Source organism: Oratosquilla oratoria, unplaced genomic scaffold (assembly GCF_046742065.1).
Source record: "Oratosquilla oratoria isolate Oo_2021 unplaced genomic scaffold, ASM4674206v1 SCAFFOLD96, whole genome shotgun sequence".
Classification (NCBI taxonomy): domain Eukaryota; kingdom Metazoa; phylum Arthropoda; class Malacostraca; order Stomatopoda; family Squillidae; genus Oratosquilla; species Oratosquilla oratoria.
Window position 1 is genome coordinate 399,693 of NW_027467760.1, and position 20,456 is coordinate 420,148.

General features: G+C 39.9%; 1 protein-coding gene across 2 annotated transcripts in view; it reads left to right on the forward strand.

Annotated features, from left to right (window-relative positions):
* Positions 1-20,456, forward strand: part of LOC143024141 (uncharacterized) — a 139,025-nt gene that overhangs the window by 80,746 nt on the left and 37,823 nt on the right. The window contains exon 1 of one of the 2 annotated variants that reach the window (XR_012966266.1): positions 832-5,430. The exons of the other annotated variant lie outside the window; for it this stretch is intronic. The gene's annotated coding sequence lies outside the window, so the exon portion shown is untranslated. Of the gene's footprint in view, positions 1-831; positions 5,431-20,456 lie in introns of those variants that run through there. 2 annotated transcript variants of the gene reach the window in all.

The window sequence follows — 20,456 nt, forward strand, 5'->3', positions numbered from 1 at the left end:
AATGCAAGTTCTCCAGTATGCCCTAAAAAACTACGCTACAAGACTCTACCACCAAGTATACCAAGTATACCCACTACTGTATACCAAACTACTCCTCCACCTACAAGATCTGCCTGGAACGTCACAGCAATGCAGGAAGAATTTCCACCTTTGCAACAGGAGAAAGCAACAACTAATTCTACAACTAAGGTGAGGTCACTATCCATTACTCAGTCAAATAAAGTAAATATAGTGGCTAAAGAGCAGGAACGACTAAGTTTACCAGTGGACAAATTTACTACATTGTTAAATCAAAGTATAGAGGAATTAAGAGCAGATAGAGTAAGGCTTGAGAGAAAGATGAAAGAATACAGAGACTCTAAAAAAGAAGAATTTAATCAAAACACACACAAAGTCAAACAGGAAGTACAGGAATTTGTGCAACAAGACATTCAGAAAGTACATCATGAATTACAGGAAACTGTTTATCAAGGCATTCAGAAAGTTCATCAAGAAGTAAAGGAAACTGTGCATCAAGAAATACAGAAGGCTAACTGTCAACAAGCAAAGAATTTGGAATCTATCATGGAAAAACTTGAAATTTTGAAAAAGCGAGATAAGGAGAGACACGAAAATTACGAACAGCTATCTAGGAATATAGAACTAATTCTAGAGAAATTTGAAGCCTTCAGAAGAGAAGTCATTGCTAGCCAGAACAATAAACAGTGGCCCAAATCAAAATGATGCAAAACCCTACAATGAATAACAAAATTTTCCATTTATTGACATGGAATGTTAATGGACTAGGAGATAGGATAACTGATATACATGCATTTATTCTTCAACAGAGCCCTGACTTCATAGCTGTACAGGAAACTGGACCAGAGGTGTATGAACTCAGAGGATATTATCAACATATTCTTAGTTGTGATGATGGAAGCAGTAGAGGTATGGTTACTTATGTTAAGTCTGGACTTCCAGTTACCTTGGTGGAGAAAGGAGTCAATGGGGGAATAGAATATATCACTGTGTGTCTACATTTATCAAATAACTATATATTTATATCACTAATATGTATGTTCATTCTGGTGCCCTGTACATTGATAATTTACCTCCGCACATATTAGAAGAAAGTACAATTCTTTTGGGTGATCTTAATGCTAGACATGTAGACCTAGGTAGTTTTAAGACTTCTAATACTAATGGCGTAAGGTGGGTAACCTTTCTTAAAGCTAATAATAATGTACAAATTACTGGTGCCAAAGTCCCTACACATGTTCAGGAAGACTAGATTATGTTGCTCTATTTAATATGCCATTTTGTACGTGTGAAACTATTGTTGTACCATCTCTTCTCAGTGACCACTTTGCCCTTAAGACATATATCACCCTCTCCACAACCAACATAGTACACAGAAAAAGGTTAAGCATCCCCTCAAGTAAATTTCCTGGGCTCCTGATCAATGTTAAGAAATGGTACAGCAATAACAATATTAATTTACAAGATGCCAATGATATTTATCAGGGATTACTTAAAGTAATTAATGAATATGTAGACAACAACAAGACTAGGCAGAAGCACACTCATAATCAAAAGAGATCATATGCACATGACCCTGTTATATTAAATTGTCAGGATACAATGGCAGCCTTACAGAGTAGATGGCAAGCACAGCCAAATGATCATGATGTCAAGAGAGCTATGGGAACAGTTGCTAAACATTTGTCTGAGCTAAAGAGAGACATGAGGAAGAAGTATTGGGATGAGTTTCTAAATAAAATTCGTAACACCAAATCAATACAGGAAGTTTGGTATCACGTTAATAAGGTCAAAGGTAAAAAAACTTCAGTAACCAGTGACTCAAATCCTGCAAAAAAGGTCAAAGAACTCATTAAACAATGGAGTTCTGCTTCTGTTTTGTCTGGTCTGCCTGTTGGACATCAAATTGCTCTGGCAGAGAATAGGTTACAAAGGTTACAATTAGTAAATCATAATGTTAAGTTGGATGATGACACTTGTGTACCTATACCAATAGATGAACTATTATATGCTGTCAAAAGTGGTAAATCAACAGCCCCTGGTGAGGATGGACTTACATTTAATATTATAAATGCATTACTGAATATTGACGGGAAAAATCCCATACTAGATATGTTTAATGTGTCTTACAGAAATAGTACGTTACTCCCAGCATGGAAATCAGCCATGATTATACCTGTACCTAAGAGTGATGGGAATTTTTGACCAATCTCACTTACCAGCTGCTTGTGCAAAATGATGGAAAGAATTGTCTTACGTAGGTTAATCTATAAAGTGGGTGATAAAATGTCTGAAAATTTATATGGTTTCATGAAGGGACGTGCTACTATACCCGTTGCACTGAGAACTGGCCGTTAGGGCGGAGCACTGGGAGTTCCCCTGTGAGGCCACATCTAATTACTTCATAATTTTATTTTATTTTATAATTCTATTTTATGATTTTATAATGTTGCCACATATGATTATATTATAATTTTTGTCACACACCACCACTGAGGTAAAAATCAAAGCAATGTTTTCTATACAAAGGTTTCGTTTCTTCGAGTGTAGACATGGCATATGGAAAAGAGAGAGCGACGTTGCCGCTACATCTAATCTCTGGCCCCGCCCCCCTCACACTGCATTCAGAAAACATTGCATCCACACGCACGTTCTCGCCATGGATGCCCATGTGTGACAACACCGGGAAATCTCCTAGCCCCGCCTTATTGGTCATTTCTCCTTGCGCTGACTATAGCGACTGTTTTGTTCATTGCTTAGCTAATACCAGTGCTTCTTGTCAAGTATATGTAGATTTGAAAGGTGCCTTTGATAGATCTAATAAAGAAGTTATACTAGAGGAACTTGTATTGAAGGGAGTCAAAGGAAAGTTATTAGGATGGATACAAGACTATTTGTATAATAGAAAAGGTAAGGTTTGGTCACAGGGAACACTACCAGATGAAGAAACATTCGAGTTAGGTACCCCCTAAGGTGGAGTTCTGAGTCCTATGCTATACAATATACTAATGGATAAAATTGCTAGATATGAATTTACACAGGGTACCAAAGTCATCATTTATGCTGATGACATACTTATTCAATGTGATACACCTCAAACACTTAGCAAGGCTGTGAATGAACTTGAACAACTATGTACATACATGGGGCTTGTCATAAATGAAAACAAAACTAAATTTCAAGCTAAACAGAAAAAGTGTAGGAAACCTACTGTAAATGGTGTAAAAATTGAGCGTGTCCTTAACTACAAATATTTTGGTGTACAATTAGGTTATAGAAATGCTAATTATTGTATTGAATATGTTAAAAATATGTGTGTATCTAGGCTAGCCCCTCTCAAAGTCTTAGCAAAGAGAGGGTCAGGTGTTGGTGTACCTATACTTCGCATGTTTTATATATATGTGATACGTTCCCTCATAGATTATGCTTCACTTGTGTTGGTGCAATACAATACACAACAACTTAAATGCTTAGAAGTCGTACAAAATAAGGCAATGAGAATTATTTTAGGGTGTGCTACAACAACTAAGATAGAGGTATTAAGAAGAGAGTTAAGATTACCCAGTATTAATTTAAGAATAGAAAAAATAACGAGTCGAACTGTATGTCGTATAGTGTGTAATGGTACAAACTCTCTCCAAAGAGATATATTAGCATTATATAATGATAATCATGTAACTAACAACCCATATCTTCGCAAAATATGTAAGGTTCTAAGAAAGTTTGATATTATGAACGAATTTAATGCCCTCATAAAAAATAACTACTATACCACCTGGAATCCATACAATGTAAAAATTGACATTGAAAAGCTAAGTAAACCAAAGGAACAATGGTATAAATACGAATTAAAAGCACATTTTCTTGACAAATTGTCACAATACCCACGGAAACAGGTGGTACATGTGTACTGTGATGGGTCAGTTGAGGGTACCAAGACAGGATGTGGGGTGTTTATAAGGGAATATTCTTCCTCTGAAGAATTTCAAGATTATGAAATTTCAAAAAGACTACCAAATAATTTGTCATCAACCAGAACTGAACTATATGCTATCTTAGAAGGCTTACATATTATTACGAGTATGGGTAAAAATGTATACTTTTTTGTCGATAGTCAGAATGCATTATATGAACTTGTATCTTCCTCTCCAGCTGATTGTGATGTTGTTACAAATTTTTAAATATTATATATAACCTGGAGAGAAACAATACACATATTTATTTTGTATGGGTACCATCCAATATATAGGTTTGTATTATAATGAAAAAGCAGATAGTCTTGCACGAAATACAATTAGAGATGTTAACAATATTCCTGGTAATGAATACACATATAAACATGTAAGGTCAATAATAAGATCAAATGTTATTGCTAACATGGATATAGACCTAGATAAATGTTGCGAGATGGGTAGTGTAAGTAGCAAGCATTATAAGGCAGTATTAAATAATACAAAGGAATATCCATATGGTAGACATAGTTCCCAAATGGATTTAGTCACTATGAGACTCAGACTGGGATATAAATATTACTGGGAGGTGTACAGGGAAGCTGAACCTGAGCCCTGTACTTTATGCGCAAGGCCGAGAGGACATTCACTACAACATTATATACAGTATTGCCCAATAATCGATGAATTTAGACCACAGGAACAATGGAACCTCATTGAGCTCATATGCTATTACATAAATAATTATATCTTAACTAAAATTGTAAAAAAAAAAAAAAACATCCAATGTTTGCTTTCAAACGTTAAATACAACACTGATATTGTAATATAAACATTTATTTTGATATAACTGTAATAAACAAATTTAATATAAAATGATAGGGGTTAGTTGGCAAGACCCAACTCTCTCCTTTGTTGTACATCAACAATAAACTTATTGAATTGAATTGAAAACTCATTTGTGGGAACTGGCATAGATCACCGTGGCAACACTGTTGTTGACCGTTAGTCGATGCAATTACAGCAGTGGAAGTGGACGTGTAAAGTTGGTGCTGGACTTGTTATACAACCGTAATACGAGCAGAAATAGTTTAGATTTTCAATAAATTGTGTACCTCCGGTTGCTCAGTAGTGATAATATATATATAAATTTCCTTTAGGATTCTGTTCCAAGAATACACGAGGTGGCTTGGTCCAGGCAAAAGCATGAATAATGAATTAGTGAAAATCAACTAATGAAATTCAATTTTGTATTGAACTCTTAAGATTTACAGAAATAACAGTTAAAACCAACTTGCAATTACAACAGACTAAACGTAACCTTTGTGTTCGATAAATAGGTGGCTATATCGTCATAGTAATGGCAAAGAAATCAAGTTCTTTGCAATGCTATCAACGACAGATCTTCAAGCAATAATCTACCGTAATATCACGTATCTCCTTGGGAAACTGGATCGGAAAGGTATGTACAATTATCAACATTGTTGAAATGTTCAGTTCAAATTGCACGCTGTATTGCCAAGATAGGTTCACGGTCCCAGCCACTTCATGAAGGACAATGTTTCAAAGCCATTGCTGCGGTGATGTATAAACTTTATTTTCTGTTGAACATGTACCAAGGGCCCGACTTGAGGCAGAGGATCGCGATTGAAATAGTTTGGAGTCGACCGGAAAATTCTATTGTGGTAAAATTCCAGAAGCACGCAAGCACATTGAAACATGCGTGTCCAAAAGCTCCAAAACTGACTACTTACCCTAACAATTTGGTAGAAAAATATAATTTAAATGCAATAGAGAAGCGCTTGCGTGTTACCAGAGCAACCACGTTTATTTTAATGCAGTACTGAGAGAATTGTGGTTAATTGTTGATATAGTGCTATGGAAATTTTGTCTACGCCGGAATGCAAGCCATAACCGGTTGTTTGCGGTTAGTCGTCCAAACTAATCATTTCGGAGAGTTTATGTTAAAGAAAACTAGTGTTACATCTTAGAAGCACCAATAATATTCTTGGATTAGCTAACTTGGTTTATTCTATGATAATGGGATTAGGATGTTAATCTACTTGGAATAACTTGTCCAGTAGCGTGTACCTTGATGTACAAACCTACGTGAAACGTTTAAGCATATTTTGTGAAACAAAGGTGCATACGTCACAGTATCAGCCGTGGACTTTATGCCCAAAGGAGATAAGGGTTTTATTTGCGATGGAGCGCGTTCGAGTATGGCATTTTCGCTGAAAGCAGGGTCTGTTGACGGCTGGGAGCCCGTGAACTGTGTGATTTCATCTCTTCTCGCAACAGGAGTGAGACCCGTCAATTTGTAAGCTACGGTTAACACGGACAAGTTGATCTGTGAAAACTATTTCCTCGCGTACAAGGAGACTAGACTCGTACTGGATTATTTTAGTTGTGCACATACTTGGTATAGCGTTCGAAAATTAAGTTAAAATACATGAACGTAGGATGAGATTTTCTTGGCTGGAATCAATAAAAAAAAACCTTGCTACAAGCATGTCTACAAACGAAGCCGCTAGAACAATGTACAGACGCCATGCGTCTGTCCAGTCCAGTCCAGTCTAGTCAGTCAGATAGACCAGTCCAGTGGTTCTTTGCCTTGCTTGGACAAAGCACACTTTTCACCATTTGTCAGAATGCCATTCCCCCCTCCTTTCCAAGATTGTCAGTTTCAAAAGGGGCATTCTAAATAGGTAAATATGACTAAATTCCTTAATTTTCTTTAGCGCGTCATTACTTGATAGGTATTACGACTTAACGTAATTTACGTAACTTTCATTTCCCATACTTCTGATATCTTTAGCACCTCCCAACAATGTAATTTCAGCAGCTGACAACAAAATATATTAATTGAAAGAAAAATGCAGAAGACGTGTTTCTGTGGACACGCGTACAAGGAGACGCGGGTATTTTTCTAGTTTCAACCATGGGTGCACTATAGCAATAGAAAATTATTAATTTTGTAAATTAAAATGTATCAACGTAATATGCAATTTTGTGGGCGGAAGTGAAAATAAAAAATACCTTGCTACAAGCAAATACGCTAATGAACGAAGTCGGTAGCATAGGATTGGGACGCCATCTTGTCTGTCAATTGACGGCCTCGGTACCTCTGACAGTACCTCGCCAGGTACATTTTCATGAATGTTATGGAGAGGAGATACATGCATTCCTTCAAGCTGCAAGAACTTTGTATACCCCGCAAGCTGAGGGAGTGGTTGAAAAGCTTCAACGTCTCTCACGACGACGAGGACGAGCCGGATGACATTTAATTTGCAGGTAATGATTTATTAAACACAGGTTAGTTTAGTTTAGGTTAGATGAATTTATCCTTTTATTTCTTCGACGTCGGCATTTATCATAACAAACATGGCGTACCATTCGTCCGACACGACTTCGTTATTTACAAAATCTGTTTTAGCACCTTTTTTGCTTTTTATTTCCGCTCACAAAATTACATATTACGTTGATACATTATAATTTACAAAATTGGTAATTAATTTTCTATTGCTATATTGCGCCTATGGTCGAAACTAAAAATTTACTGAGACGCGTCACCATAGCCCATAGGCGATATTACGCAAGATATAAGAATATAAAGTCTAACCACTTCCGACCGAATTTCGAGGGAGTTGGCGCAGCGGGCCCGTGAACGTCACCTGGCTGTTCAAAGTGGGGTTCAGGGGTCCTATAGCTGTCAGTTGAAGCTGGTCCGTCGTTCGAATAGGTTGTTGCCTTCGCTCGCACCGCTCCACGCAATTAGTTATATTCTGACAAATATATAAAATATATATATAGATATATATAAAATATTATAGTTCCTGTCTATATATATGAATATATATAATATATATATATAATATATATATATAATATATAAAATATTATAGTTCCTGTCTTCCTTGGCGTTTCACAGTTTTCTTCAGTGTTTCACAAAGAGAAAATGGACCCAGCCTAATGACGTCAGAAGTTGCGCAGAAGAATTCAAATGGTCTGACCTGTATATTTAGACCTTGATATTACGTGCGATACTGTCGCACGGCGTAACAATTTTTTAATCCTAAGATTAACTTCGGTCAGCACAGGTTAATTCAAGCCCAGATCAGGCCAGATAGGCCAAAACCTATAATTGCTTTCCTCATCCCGTTAACTTACTGTGGTCACAATTCACCCCCCGCCCCCAGAAAAACCAAAATTTTCCCCTGGGGGAGAATTTCACCCCTAATGAGAACACCCGAGTTAGACGATGGGTTTCACATTGTGGACCGGGTTGTCTCCAACTCTAGGTGACGTTAATAAGCGCTGTTACAAATACAATAGCTGTAGGGCTTCCTTGGACTTGAGGTAACACGGGGTTCTGCCGTCGTCTGTTAATTGTCCGATGTACAATAATAATCAGGCCGTCAGCGAAACGACCGTAATTCAGTGAAGACGACCACGATCCAGATGATCTTTAGATACTTCAGATGAAGTTCTGGAAGAGGCGCCTTTGACTCCAACTCGATAACCTGATTGCCGTTATTCCCGGCATGTACGGTGGTAGTGGTTGTGCTCTACAGTTAAATTTGTTCTTGGCTTTCCCATATTTTATCTAGGCTTGATTCAAACAAATTGTAAAACGGTGTCTGCATTGGCCATCCATTCTGGCAAATCATTCCAAGTATTTCGTGGACGGACAACTCGTCCACAAAACTGCAAAGTAGGACAACTCGTCCACAGGAATATGGACATCTCGTCCAATGACTTTTTTTTAAGAATAATAAACATAATTTGCAGAACAATAAAACTTTATTTACATATTTATATATACAGAATACAGGTGTGTAATACAGAATAAATATACAAGTGTAAGGTCTAGATGTTGGGCTTGCCACCATGGAGGTTGTAGCTGACACCACGCAGGAACTCTGGAAGTGTTTTCTTGCCAGCCTTCAGGTCACCCACCAAGTTGCACAAACGTGTCTGCAGCTCAGCGTAGCACTTCTTCCTTCGCTTCACAGGGCGGATGCCACGCTCATCCTGGAGGAGAACCGAGTCGACGTTGGATGCTTCTGCTTGAAGGCACTCGATAAGTTTCCAGATGGTGGGGTTGGAATGGCCCACCAAACTGGAGAACTTATTGTTCCACCCCTCACATATGTTGTTTGTGCGTGGCTCATTGTTGAGGGTGGCGTGATGTTGGTTCCACCGCCCAGGTAGGAACATCGGTGGAGTGCGCCGAAGCCGAACTGGTTGGATGACTCTGCCTGGGGTGGGGGTGACTCGGCGCTGGTGGCGGAGCTGGCCGGAGACGTAAGTGGAGTCGAAATACTCCACTAAGGCTGCTGCTTCGTTGGGCATGGTGGACCGCAGATGTTTCATGCCTTCATGGACGTCCTCAGTAGGAAGAAAGGCCAGGGCATCCAGCTGGCCGCAGAAGAGCCGGAACTCGTCATCTGACTCGTACAGGTTCTTGAGACCCAGGCCCTGGATCTGCCTCCAAATAGACTGGCTGAGGTGGTAGAAACAGAACCGGACCTGGATCTCCTCTCCAAACACTGCACGAAGGCCCAGCAGCACGGACACGCCGAAGGACACGCTTGCTGGTGTCCGGCCTTGGCATGCGTGCCTTGACCTGATCATCAAGCTCTCTAACGATGAAGCTGAGGATGTTGTTGGGGCGGTCGTTGGTTGGTAGCAGCCTTCCTCTTCATATATTGGCGAGCTTGCTCCACATCACATCTCACACGGTCTGCAATGTGGCTGTGCTCACCAACAAGCCTATGGTCAATAAGGCTCTTGGTGGTCTTCAAGCGGGCACTGCATTTGACATCACGTTGGATACAGCGCCAGACAACTTCATCAGCTGACTTGGAAACATGTTTCTTAGTTCCTTCATGCCAGCCAAAAAGACCATAGATTAGATTGGGATAATGCATCAATAATTTATAAATCACACTGTAGCTATAGAAGAAAAATTGTAGAATCTTCTCTAATAAAACATTATCCTAACTTTAATACCTCTAAAGGCCAGTGGCCCCCAGATTGTATTACCAAGTTAGCGGTCAACAAGATCATGTCTAAAGCGGTTGGACAAAATATCACCCCTTGTCCTACTTTGACCCGACCATTTCAAGGGCATGTGACCTGAGCCCCCCCCCACTTTCCTTATCCCCTTCTATGTACCCCTCATTTCTTCATATATACTTGTACCTTAACCTTATGTAAGCATTCTGCTGAAGAGGACTACAGAGAGTAGTCGAAATATACAGTTTCTCTGTACTTTCCGTTATTATTTCTCCGATAGTGGGTTAACGGTGATCTTTTACAAATGTGTTATAACATACTAGTTTCCAATGTTTCTTAGTGTACATGAATCCATCCAGAAGAATCTTTTGAGCACCTGTCTGCGTTGTTACAACCTGAAGCTTGGGGTAAATATTAGGTGTAAATATGATAGAGTTGTGATTATTTCTTTTTGATCATAGTTGGAGCTATTCTAGGGTGTTAAAATAAGCATGTCCATAACATTTATAAACACATCTATTACTTACCAAAATATGCCATCTTAAAGCAAATTTTAATGAAATAACATGAAATATCATTAAAAAAAGGTAATAAAATAATTTTCTAAAAGTTTTTTTAAATCTTGTCCGTGGACGAGTTGACCACCCATGGTGGTGTCTGTGGACAAGTTGTCCTACTTTGCAGTTTTGTGGACGAGTTGTCCATGGACGAGATGTCCGTGGACAAGTTGTCCTACAATCAAGTATTTACTACCAGATTCGAAAAATCATTCTTAGTCTTGCTCTCTTTAAAAATCTTTGAATTTCCTCTAGTTGTGTTGCCTTCCCTAATCTCAAATACCTCTTGTACATTGTTAGTCATATTTCTGGGTAATGATCTTGTAAGTTTCAATTTGATCTCTTGATCTTCTGTAGGCCAGTATCGGTAGATCTAATTTCTTAAGCCATTCTTCATAATCATGTCCTTTCAGCTGTTGTTATTCTAGTGGCTCTTCATTGAACATTTTCAATAGCCCCTGTTTTTAATTAGATGAGGACACCAGATCTGAGAAGCATATTCTAAACGAGGCCTTGTTATTGCAATGTTCAGTGCTTTCAGGATGGAAAAATCAAGGTGGACATAAGTTCTTGTAATACCAAGAAGGCTGTTAGCCTTGTTGATTTTCTCGGCTAAGTGCTCTGTGCATGTCAGATAGTCATTGAAAACTCCAATGTCCTTTTCATTTGTAGTGCTGGGTATGTTGCCATATACATCTTGTACTCTTGCTCTTTTACATTATATCTACCTATTCTCGTATGTTTATTTTTAACTGAATAGAAATTGAGCATCCATCTTTGACCATTTTCTCAGTTCATGTCTTCCTGAAGCTTTTTACAGTTATCTTCATTTGGAATTGTTCTAAATCTTGGTATCATCTGCATAAAGATGTACCTTGGTCCCATGACTGCATCTGGAAGATCATTGATGAACATGACACAAGACACCCCAGCACTGATCCCTGAGGCACCCCACTGGTTACCTCCCTCCAGTTGGAGGCCTCGCCATTAACCATTACTTGTTGCTTTCTGCCAGAAAAAAAAAAAAAAAATTAAATCCATTGGAACAGATTAGGCTATTCCATAATTGGCAAGTAGTCTTTTGTGGGGAACTGTCAAGTGCCTTCATGAAATCACAAACTTGGCTTTGCCCTCATTAATGACCTCTGTCCATTTGTCCAAGACCTGAATCGGTTGAAGCACTGTTGATCTGCCAGAGATGAACCCAAATTGTTTATCAGCAAACAAGTTTTGAGTTTTCATAAGGTGTATGCTTCTCGCGGGACTGATTCCATTAATTTACTGAACTCTAGTTAGACTTGCAGGTCTGTATTTACCAGGGTCATTCTTGCTATCCTTAAATATTGGTGTTATTTGCGCAATATTCAAATCCTCCAGAACTACTCCCTCTTCCAGTGAACTACTGAATATTTTCAGTGATACCAATAGTTCTTGCATCAGATCTTTAACAATTCTTGGGTGAATACCATCTGGACCTGGTGAATTTGTTTTTAAGCTTTTGCAGACCCTTTCTGATTTCATAGTTTATCCGTGGTCTAACCTGGATGTAGTCGGGATAGATCCTTGGCAATTTTTTTTTTTTTTTTTTTTTTTTTTTTTTTTTTTTTTTATACAAGAACTGAATTTATCTGCAAGAACCATTGCCTTTTCTGTCACTTGTTTTCACAAGATTGTTGTCATCTGTGTAAAGATGAGCTATCCTTGACTTGGTCCTGGTTTTTTATACATATTGCCAGAATATTGTAGCATTCTGACAGGTTTTGCATTTTCTTTTTCCTTGGTTTTGATGGCATTTCGTCTCCCATCTTGTTTGATTCTTCTGTACTGCACTTCAACTTGTACACATTCACTTTCATTTTGTGTAAAAATTTTTTTTACCAGTTTCTCCCAAAGCCTATTTCATTTTAATTTTTGTCTAGAGTCAGTAGTCCTGACATTGGTAGATTATTGGTCCTCTTTCTCATGATTTGCTTCCCACAGTCTCCTCTCTTCTGTCATTTCTTTAACACGTTGAGTGAAGAAAGTCTCTAATTCTTTCCACAAAAGGCAGAAAATCCCTACATACCCTCGTCTGTTGTGTAATTATCCCATTTTATTAAGGGAAGATTAAAGTCGCCCAACACTAGTTTTATTTTAAACTTTTATCAGTGATTTCTTGTGGAAGTTGTAACTGTCATTATTTTCTGCGGAACTATTGGGGCTCCTGTATGCTGATGTGATGAGCAGGTTATCATCATTGCTGGATTTAATTTATACACAACTATATCCACAATTTGTATTTGGTTCATTTGATTTCACAGTACATCATTCTTAACATGCAATAACAATCCTCTTCCTTCATTTGCATCTATATTATACGGTTATCTATTTTGTACTCGGCCAGCTTCATATACTGTTCTTTTGCTTTCACTTCTTGCAATGCAATGATTTGAAGAGTATTTTCAATTATCTTCAGCATTTCCCTTAATTCTAGCTGCTTATCTAAACCAAAGGTGTCTACATTACTAGATAGAATAAGTAATTGTTTTTAAATCCATTATTTGAGCTAGTCGTATTTACTTTTGAACTACTGGGCAGTTCTCGCCTGGCTTGTCATTTCTATTTGTCCTGGTGTTCCACTTGCTCCTTCCTGTGTTGATTCTCTCCTTTTGTGTAGTTTTGCTCTGATGCACTGGTTGCTGTCCCCGTCCATGCCTGTCTTGTCACCTTGGTTAACCTCTTCCATGATGGACTGGTTACTGTGACGCCCTTTCCCTGCGGCTCCATTTATTTTTTTTAATCAAGGCTGTTTCTTGATTTTTTCCTTTTTGTGCAATAACTTGTTACCCTAAAGCCCTTGTAAACTTCATTGTCTTTGACGTACTTTACATTTTTAAAGATTGCAACTTATGATTTTGTGCCAGTAAATTTTACAATCAGTGGTTTGTGTTTATCAGGTCTCACTTGGCCTACCCTGAATGCTTTATAAATCTTTAACTTATCATACACCCCACATGCCTGCATGAAATCCACACTTTGTAATGTTAGATTCTTTCATGTGTAACAATTGAGTTTAACTCTGCCACTCCATACATGATACATGACTAAATTGTTTCCTCTATTTTTACTTTCATGTCTCTCGGCAATCACAATCTGGTTCCACTCCCCCTTGCAAGTTGGATTGTGGTCTAGTGTCATTTTTATCATTTCCAAGCTTTGGACATTTTACATTCTGATTCCAGTTTTTCAGGATAAACTGTCTTTGCATCCAGAATACCCAGTCTAGTTGTGCACACAGCACTTTTTTTACAAATTCGTTTAGTTTAACAGATTGGTCTTCCAGATGTCCAACCCTATTGTAAAGTTGTTCATGTTTATTCACATCTACAGTCCTTTAGTTCTTCCACTGCAACTGTTAGAACTTGATGCCTATTTACCATGTATTTTTCATAAGGGGTGCTGGCGGGCCTCGGGCCAGCACCCTAAGGTTGGGGTCTTTTAATGTGCGTGGATGTGGTACAGATGAGAGTAAAAGGGAAGAGATAGGTAGTATGTTTGTGAGAAGAAAGTTGGATGTGTTGGCTTTGAGTGAAACTAAGTTGAAAGGGAAGGGTGAGTGTATGTTTGGGAGTGTAAGTGGGAGGTTATCAGGAGTGAAGAGAGGGCGAGGGAGGGAAGGGGTGGCTATTCTAGTAAGTGAGGAGATAGGTAAAGGGGTAGTGGAGTGGAAAGAGGTTTCCTCAAGGATAATGTGGATGAAGGTGAAACTGGGGAAGGAGATGTGGGTCTTTGTAAGTGCATATGGGCCGGGCAGTGAGAAGAGCATGGAAGAAAGGGAGGCCTTTTGGATAGATTTAAATGAGTGCATAGAGGGTTTAGGAAGAAATGTCAATGTAATAGTACTGGGAGACCTTAATGCTAGAGTGGGAAATGGTCCAATCGATGGAGTGGTTGGGAAGTGTGGAGTTCCAGGAAAGAATCGTAGTGGAGAGTTGATGGTGGAAATGTGTCTAGAAAGAGAGTTGATGATAGCAAATACAGTGTTTCGGAAGAAAGTCAAGCATAAGTACACATGGGAGAGGGTGGTGGAGGGAAGGGTGGTAGATAGAGCTTTAATGGATTATGTAGTGGTAAATAGGATTATGATAGGAAGAGTTAAGGATGTACATGTGCTAAGGGGAGAGGGTGGGGGAATATCAGATCATTTTTTGGTGGAAGGTAAGTTGAGAGTGGAGGATAGATGGAGAAGGAGGAAAGGGACAAAAGGTAGGGAGGTTCTTAGAGTGAACTCCTTGAATGAAAAGGAAAAGGAGAAGGAGTACGAAAAGAAGCTGAAGGAGGAGTGGGAGGGAGTAAAGGATAGAGCAGAGATGGGTGTGGAGGAGGAATGGGGATGGTTCAAGGAGGGAGTCTTAAAGTGTGCAAGGATGGTGTGTGGAACAAGAAGGACAGGGGGAAATAGAAGAAAGGGTAGTGAATGGTGGGATGAGGAAACAAAGAAGGTTGTAGAAGAGAAGAAGCGAGCATTCACAGATTGGTTACAAAAGAGGACAGGGGAGTCATATGAGACGTACAAAGAAAAGAAAAGAGAAGTAAAGCAAAAGGTAAAGGAGGCAAAGAGGAGAGCAGATGTGAAATGGGGTAGGAGTATGACAGAAAATTTTGAAAGTAATAAAAAGATGTTTTGGAAAGAAATTAAGAGAGGAAGAGGAGGCGAATCAAGTAGGGAAGAAAAGGTAAAAGGTACAGATCATGGAGAGTTGATAATGGAAGAGATGGCAGTGAGGGGAAGATGGGCAGAATATTTTAGGGAGTTGCTGAATGTGAAGGAGGATAGGGAAGGAAAGATAGCTGCAGTGGGAAATGCGAAGAAAATGAGAGTGATGAGTGAGGAGAATGGAGGAGAAATAAGGAAGGATGAGGTGAAGGCAGTTGTAAAGATGATGAAAGCAGGTAAGGCACCTGGTCTGGATGGATGTCATGCAGAATGTCTGAAAAAGGGAGGTTCAGTGATGGTGGACTGGTTGGCAAGATTATTTAATGTTTGCTGGAGAGAGGGTAGAGTTCCGGAGGACTGGAGTAGTGCCTGTATAGTTCCTCTTTACAAGGGAAAAGGGGACAAGTGTGAATGTAGTAATTTCAGAGGGATTAGCCTGTTGAGTGTAGTAGGGAAGGCTTATGGGAGAATCTTAATTGAGAGGATTAGGAGAGGAACAGAAGGAGTAATTGGTGAGGAACAGTGTGGTTTTAGGACTGGTAGAGGTTGTGTAGATCAGATCTTTGTGGTAAGACAGATATGTGAGAAAGCTATAGGAAAGGGGAAGGATGTTTTTTTGGCTTTTATGGATCTGGAAAAGGCTTATGATAGGGTAGACAGAAAGGCACTGTGGGAGGTTATGCAGATTTATGGGATAGGAGGAAAGCTTTTGGGAGCTGTCAAGAGTTTTTATGTGAGTAGTAGAGCATGTGTTAGGATTGGAAATGGAGAGAGTGAGTGGTTTGAAGTAAAGGTGGGACTTCGTCAAGGATGCGTTATGTCGCCCTGGCTGTTCAACTTATACATGGATGGGGTGGTGCGAGAGGTGAATGCTAGGGTAGTGAGTCAGGGATTGGAGATGGTTAAAGAAAATGGAGAAAAGTGGGAGGTGAGCCAGCTGTTGTTTGCGGACGACACTGCGCTTGTGGCAGGGTCAGAGGAGGGATTGAGGAAGCTGGTGGCAGAGTTTGGGAGAGTATGTGATAGAAGAAAGCTAAAGATAAATGTGGGTAAAAGTAAGGTGATGAGATGTACAAGGGGTGAAAGTGGCAGTAGACTGGAAGTGAACATTAAGGGAGAGCGACTGGAGGAAGTGGATAGTTTTTAGATACTTGGGTGCAAGTGTAGCAGGAAAAGGTGGAGTGAAGGTGGAGGTAGAATGTAGATTGAGAGAAGCGAGTAAATGCCTTGGTGGTTTAAAGAGTGTAATGAGAAATAGACATTTGGGAATGGATGCGAAGAGGAGACTGTATGAAGGAGTGATTGTGCCAACAGCACTGTATGGGGCAGAAACGTGGAACATAAGAGAAGAAGAGAGAAGGAGTTTGAATGTGTTTGAGATGAGGTGTCTGAGAAGTATGGCGGGGGTTACTAGGCTAGATAGAGTGAGAAATGAGGAGGTGAGGAGGAGAACAGGGGTGAAAAAAGATTTGGGAGATAGGGTTGATGAAAGAATATTAGGATGGTTTGGACACATGGAAAGAATGAGTGAAGAAAGACTAGTAAAAGAGGTATGGAAGGCAGATGTGGTGGGAGTGAACATGAGGGGACGTCCTAGGATGAGGTGGATGGATGGGGTGAAGGGGGCTTTGGGGAAGAGGGGAATGTCTGTTGAGGAAGGAAGGGAGAGGACGGAAGACAGAGGTGAGTGGAGAATGGTTGTATATGGATGATGTTGTGATTGCATGAGGAGGAATGGGCGGGGGGGTGGGGTAGTATGTGTGAGTAAATTTTGACGCAGCCCGAAGGGATTTCTCCCCGTCCTCTCCTTATATGCAAAGGGGGACGGAGAGGGGGGGTCGCCGATTAAATGAAGCGGCCTTGCTGTGGATGTACTGTGTCTTGCGACACTGCTTCTGACCCAGGGCGGTGGGCGGGGTGCAGGGATGACCCGTCATCCAGGAGGTGCTCAGATGAGAGGAAGGGTGGGAGGGGTGTGGAGTGTATTTAGGGATGAAATGGGTGGGAGTGTTTTTATGCCTTTCCCTTTTTGGCTACCTCCCTTGGAAGGGGGAAAAAGCCTTGGTATATGTATGTATGTATGTATTTTTCATAAGTCTCATAAATTTACTGTGTAGCTTGGCACAACCCCTTTTGCAAGAAATTTGAGGTACAGAATGATTAGATATAGGATAGGTTACGTAGGTTAGAACATACGAATTTATCGCCCTATCATTTCTTCGACCTCTGCATTCCGCCATCTGTCAAAACCAACATGGCGTATCATTCAACCGCCGCGACTTCAATAGTTAGTAAATCTGTTTGAGCAATTTTAGTTAAATGTTCAGTTTTGCACCTGGACGTAATATCTAATATAATATAAAAGATAAGTCTCCGCTGTCCAGGGTGGTTTCGTCGATTTTGTTAAAACCCTTCAAGTGCTCAGTCGGCGTGGCAATCTGCGGACACCTCCATGTAAGCCTATTTCGCACATGTGGAGATGATCATCATCCTGTGCGATATGTTGTTGCAGGGGACAGCTAGATGTCTGCAACTGATGACATATTGTCGTTATTCAAATGGAGGTTGGAAGTACGAGTACATTTGCTATTGTTTGTGCAGCCAAGCTCCGGCGAAGCCGAGGAAGGGCGAAGCCCGCGGCTTGTAGCAATAGAAAATTAGTTGTTAATTTTGTAAATTATTTATCAACGTAATATAAGTATGCAATTTTCTGGGCGGAAATAAAAAACAAAAGTTGCTAAAACAGATTTCGTAAGTAACGAAGTCGCGCCGGACGAATGGTACGCCATGTTTATGATAGATGTCGACGTCGAAGAAATGAAAGGATAAATGATGAGATGTATTAAAAGGTTATCCGGTATTAATAGATGGAAGTCAATGACATGGGCGACTATAATAGGCTTAAAGCCAAAAGTGCCACTCAATGGGAGGGACAGCAAAACGGTGGTCTTGTGTGTAGGGGACTTTCACTTGTGTATAATAACTTTTCCTTTTCCCAGTCGAGGGGGGGGGGGCATGCGACTAAATCGCTAGCGAAAGCCAGAAGAAAAACTAAAGTTTAGTGGACGTATAGATGTGTTGTCCCCATTTACTCCGGGCGCAGAAACGAGAGTTGAGGTCTGTACATTAGGCCACGTGGACGTGACCTTTCTTAAAGGTTTGAAATAGCGTTGACCTTAACTTCACTTTAGAATACAGAACGTGCGTTACGAGAATAATGGCTACAGCTCTACTTGCGGCCAATCACTAGCGTTTCCTTGTGCGCACGCGCGCTTATTAATGAGAGATGTGCTCATACGTGATTGAATGTTAAAGAAATTAACACTTTTATTAGTTAAGATTAAATCTTAAAACTGAAATTATGCCTGGTAATATAACTACTGATAACTCGCATGCACACTATTTTCAGACTCCCCCAGTAGAGTTAATAAACGAGAATAAATAAAAGGTGTGTGAGGGGGGGGGCGACATTAAGTGTCCCTGTGTAGACACCCGTTGCCAGCCATGTGGGACTTTGCTCCACGGACGGATACAACTATCATCACTTGAAATGAGCGACAAACGAGAGTTGAAATAAAGTATATCCCACTACAAACATGGAATTACATGTTAGAGATTCCACTACTTTAAACGTAACCTAAAACTGACATTTGTACGTGCGTGTGTTTGGGGGGGGAGGGGGGCGTAGCTTATGCTCTTGCGTGAAACCCGTAAAGCGTGATGATCGCATGTAATTGATACGTTTGGGGTCTGTGTAATCGTGTTCGCCCTTTACCATGGCAGCTCAAGTTGAAAACGATTTGAACTTTAGTGTAACGGAAGAGCACCATTACCACTTGACGCCGGAACACTTCTGTTGGGGATAGCACCAGTGTTGCCGCAAATCCGGAATTCGTCTGCTAGCTGCATGGCGGGAACACCAGTCGGACGTGATTACGTCAAACATCCGGCGATGCTCTTTTGAATCGGAAATTCCGGATAAATTAGTTTCTCGTCAATTTCTAAAAAAGTAAAGCTTGAATAAATATAAAGAGAATATATACGTGTATTTTTAATATATCCACACCATTACCATTGCATTTTGTGTTTATTTATGTTGTCAGTAAAGTTTACAGAGGTGTAATGCTTGAGCCACTCGCACAGGAAGACCACTTTCGGGCCAGATTTTATGCGAACTCGAGCTTTCCAAAGGAACTCACTACATTCTTTGTATACCAAGAAGTACCACTACTCACCGAAGGTCACGGTAAGTTAACATCATAACTGTTTTCATTCATAATTCTGGTATATACTATGATTATTTAAAAATAACAGTACGAGATACGTGCGATTCCCATATCAATTAGTTTTCTCTAACTAATGTCGTAGAAAACGTAGAAGGAGTGATTTAAGGGGAACTTATGTTAAACGAACCCGCAACATTTTAATAAGGCAATTTAGGCAAAGTCAAAACAGTGTTATTTTGGCGTAGTGTACAGTAAACTACACGTATTAGGTTACAAGCAAGTGTTTTCACTTTATATATTTAACTGCCATGGTGGATTGGATTTACTCATTATGAAATAGGGCTACAGTCTCTAGTAAAATTACCATAACGATTATTAATTTCATCTGTGCCATTTCCTGAATACTATTAGATAGGCCATGCGTGTACAATTTGCTTGCCATGTCACATTTTGTTGAGCAGTGATTAGCCCTGGCACTCCTGGCAGACCTATACGGTTATACCTTCTACGGCGCTGCCGGAATCTTATATAAATAGGATATATATTTAAATATGGTCATTTCATGCACACAAATCATGTAAATTAATATAATGTAGTAATGGCCTGTATATATCTACAGATCGATGGCACAACCAAAGCAGAAGTTTATTGAAGACTGGCTTCTCAATCCAGAATTTCAACCATGGTTGTCACCAGTGGAAGGGGACCCTCGTCGTGCCTTTTGCAAACCCTGCAAGAGAACCCTTGGTGCAGAAGCTACAACCTTGAAGAGGCATAAAGGAACTGCGAAGCACAAGAAGATGATGGAAGTGATGCAGCGACAAAACGACGAGCAGGAGCATCCACCACAACAGCAGGAGGATGGGGTGGGTCCCTATGTCAAATCAAGGGTACCATATGCAATCATCCTTTTTGCTTGTTTCATAGCTGAGCATTCTCTACCCCTGATGATAGCAGATCATGCAATCGATCTATTTAAAGTAATGTT